Below are 4,662 nucleotides of genomic sequence, written 5' to 3' on the forward strand. Positions count from 1 at the left end.
TATTAGTAGATCTGAATATTGAAACAGCCTTTCTCCACTGTTTTATACTTTTCCATAATCTACTCTACAGTCTCTATTATTCTCCCCCAACCTCTCTGTTCTCCTTTGATACCTCTTGGAAAAAAACAAGTTGGACCTAATTTATCACGGACACTGAATATCCAAATATTCCTTGGAAATAACCAGATATACTCCTGAATTAGAAAAATATGATCAATTAGATTCTTGTTGGTAAATATCAAATCCTTCCCACCTGCAAAGAAGAGTATTTTCCTTGTCCCATTAATTTTGTTTTTAATCATGATTTTTTTGTTTGTTTATTTCTGCTTTGGTCTCAAAGGGAACAAAAAGGAGATACCCCTTCTGGTGCTATTTTCTGAAATCTCCGTTGTTTTAAAACACTAGTCGTGTTCTCACTCATGAATCTCCAGATCAGTTTGGGATCAGTAAATATCAGTTGGGGAGCTTAATTCATGCTTTGCTGGGCTACTTGCCATTTATTCATAGCTTTTGTTGCTTGATATTTATTATTAATTCATATTTATATTAATTTTGTGCCTACTATTTATTACTAATTCATATACAATTTTCAATTATAATGCTTCAAATTCATATATACATAAAGAGTTTTAATTTTTAACATCACTCTACAAGTATTTTATCTCATTTTGAAAGATGCAAAATTATGAATATGCTAACTTACTTAGTTATTCAAAGAGCCAAGAAGATTTGAAATTCATTTCAAGAGATATTTATATTTCTCTTCAAAATTACAACACATTATGTTAATATTCAGAGCTTGAAAATAAAACCATAGATTTGAGTTATGTCTTGAAGAATTACAGTGGTAAACAAATAACATTATTTTACCTAAATGCTTAGAATATATAGGACATACAGAATGGTCTAATAATTTGCTAAGAATAAATAGAAACAAGATTTGAAGTAAAAACAGGTAATCAAATGGATGTGAATGCAAAATTGAAATTTCACTAATATTGGCATTCAAAGATTATTTTTATTGAAGTTATGCACATAATTGGACTTAATATAAACTGAAATAATACACAGTGATAGTACCGTAGCATGTGAATATAGGAGATTATAAATCTTGATGAACAAAACATGTTAATTCAATTGTTAATTTACCGATTGACTTCCGCGCTCTTCTGGGCAGTGTTCCAGGCACATGGGATCTGTAGCAACAACACAGCTAAGATCCCTGGCTTCCTGGAGCATATTTTCTAGTAGAATACAGAGAGTAGGTAAACAAGATAATGTCAGCTACTAACATTGCTTTGAACCGTTAAGTTTTATAGGGACAAAATTGAGAAATGTATTTCAACGCTGAATCATCTTAGTTGTTTAAAAAAAACCCAAAACTTAAATTCTATTATTTTCATTTCTATGCTGGATTAAAAACACATCTTCTAAGTACAGCAATGACAGCTGTGCCACATGCATTAGTTTTACCAGTAATAGTCTATGGGTCTTTTTCTTTCATCTGGAAAACTTTAATATGCCCATTTTTAAAAGACACAACACAATATTGAAAAGTTGCATCCCATGAAATGTACAATAGTGTTATCAGTCTTGCACTATACATAATTATATTTCCTGGGAATTAGGTAATTTCAATTATTCTATATGGTACAGATATCTATGAGGATGAGAGGGTGGAAAGAGTGTGGATAAGGAAATGAAAACATCTTTGTCTTTTACTAGTATTTCTATTTTTGATCTATTGTTATTTTCATTGCTCTTGTTAAACTTGATGAGGGTTGAGACAAAGAACATTTGGTTTCTTGAAGTTGAAACATCTTATGCAAAATCCTTTTATTGCTGTTATAAGAAATATCATTTTGCACATTCTGTATTAAAAAAACAGGGTTTTATGGGCTAATAGAAATGTACTAAACAGTCATATAAATACAAATAAAATAATTAGAGTTGAAAAACATCAAACCAATATAGTGAATGCTTATTTACTATATCAAAATTTTCATGATGTGGGCAAAAATAGGCATCAAATTAATTTCACCATCTTGAATTTATCCCTAAAACTATGTTTAAAAATTACAAATTTATTTAAATTTGAATAAAATATACCCTTTCATACTCCAAGAAAGTAAAATTTTCAAAACAGATTATCTTCAAGTCTGTTCAGTTACAAAAAGTATTTTATTTTTTCTTCTACGTAGTTTTGATGGCATAATGTCACTTAATGAATTCTTTTTCAAATGTCTCCCTCTGGCAAGGAACAATTTAAAAACAAAGGATTAAATGAAATCTTAATATGTGTCACTAATCAAGAATGTACACATGTAGTCTGTTTTTGAGAAGAGCTGCTACAAATATTTCGTTGCCTTAGGAAGACAGCAATCTAACTTAAATGAATATGAATTACTACAATGTCATCAAAAACACTGCCTATATCACAAACATTTTAGCTGAACCCCAAAGGTTCAGTTCATCCTATGATTATGCTGTGCATGTCCAGATTTATTATCTTTAAATCCATTTAAACAGCAGTAATTGTTCTTTTAATTTTTCAAATTGTCTTGCACATGTGCCTTTTATGGTTGGCCTGTGGTGATTCAAACATTTTGGGGGAGAGGAAGCAGGAAATATGTATAGAGGATTTGTCTGGAATTCTGTTTAAAATTGGAATTAAATTAGAGAAAAAGGTAAAAGTAAACAATGCTTTTTAAATTATAATCAGCTGGATGCTCTCCTAAAATTGTTCTTTTATTTTTGCAAATGTTTTGTATGTGTATAATCATAAACTTTCAGCACCTAAACATCATCCACATAGACCCTCTATTTCATGGTTACATGCTACTTTTTGTTGAGATAGTGACATTTTTGTCAGACTTCTACAATCTCAGCAGTTTATGGGACATCCAGAATTAATCTAGTAATCAATTTTTTAGCATATGATTGACAATTACAGAAAAAAACCAGCTTTTTACTTAAAAATAAAATAAATTTTAATAACATTAAATAAAAATAATGCTTACATATTTTTATTTTCTCTTAGCCAATATGTGGTAATGGTTTTGTGTAGATTTTAATAAATTTTAAGAAGATTTTTAGAAATTCAGTAATCTAGACAATGGTCAGATATTCATGGAAATTGGAATGCTTTCTTATTATTAGAAGGAATGATTATTATTAGGAAATAATCCTTTTTCATTTCCTTAGTTGAGGTGATTTCTGCAGTTAACATTTCCTGATTCCACATCTGTCCTGGGCTCCAGATCTTTTGTTAAGTTCTGTGTGCCCTCTCCTTTCCTTTCTCCACTCAGACCAGTGTCCTTCCCTACTGTGTCTGACACCCTTAGCAATGTGACTATAATTGTGATGAGCAAGAGCTTCCCTAAGTTTAATAGTATAAAAATATTTAAAAATAAATGTTGTTAATGGTTATTTGTGTTCTTTGTTGTGTTTAATATTATTCCATTTTTAATCAGGATCAAACTATGTGTTTTCTCCTCAATAGCATCAAAATGCATCCAACCTAAGGATTATAATTTATGATTGAATTAATCTTTCCCTCCTACAACTGTGTATAACATGGTCTTATGTTAAAAAAAATGCTCGAAAAAGGTGTATGAATGAATAATTGAATTTGTGTGTTAATGAATCAATGCATATAAAAACAGATAAAAATAGTGTTACCTTTAAATTGTTGTTCAGATCTAAGAGTATCACTTATAAGGAGATGTATACATGTATAATGTATTTTATACGTATGTACTTCATACATGAAAATGATATGAACACTAACATAAGACTGAGATTCCATTTCATTAAATTTTGTCTCAAAATATATTTCAATTGTTTTCCTTATTGCTCATATTGTACTGATGAGTCTTTTGAATCTTGTTAAGCTTATCTGTGTTGTAAAGGAGAATATATGTTTGTATGACAATTGTCACCAAAAATTATATTTTCAGTAACTATGTCCCAAATCTGTTGAGGATGCTAAATGAGGGATGCGTTGATCATGTGATCTGTTTCTCCATCTGTCTGCCTGTCTCTCTGTCTCTACATCTATGTCTTTATCTATTCATTATCAACAGATTATATTTTCTCTGCAGAACATCCTGAGCTGACTCAGAGAGAAAGTCTTCCCTCTAAGTTCTTTTACAACAAACTAGGTTGTATAATTTTTTCTTCCTTTTTTATCTCTGGACTCTAGGGAAGATGGATATTGAATTGACAAGACATGCACTTTAGGGATCAAGTTATAACTAAGCTAGATTATATGTCTCTAGAGAGTGCTTTGATTATACAATTTGATTACCTTTCAACTTGAATCTCCTGGTCCACATGTTATCTAAATTAATCTTTCTTGATGGGCAGCTCATTTGGCCTCATACCAACTGTTTGCACTGCCAGAGCCATATATTTAAAGTAGTTCATTGTTTTAAGTTTCAAATTATTAATGATATTTTGAAAAACCTTATAACTCTATTACTTTTCTCCAACCAAGGGCCATTATTTGAAATTGCCTCATTTTAAGGAATATCAATTAAAATATTTTTACTAATTAATACATTCAACAATGAATAGCCCTGTTATAGTCTAAATATGCTCAGACCATGCTTAATCTTGAGAACCATAAATTATTCTTTCAACTCATTTACTGAGCAATAA

Source organism: Hippopotamus amphibius, chromosome 3 (genome assembly GCF_030028045.1).
Source record: "Hippopotamus amphibius kiboko isolate mHipAmp2 chromosome 3, mHipAmp2.hap2, whole genome shotgun sequence".
Lineage (NCBI taxonomy): Eukaryota > Metazoa > Chordata > Mammalia > Artiodactyla > Hippopotamidae > Hippopotamus > Hippopotamus amphibius.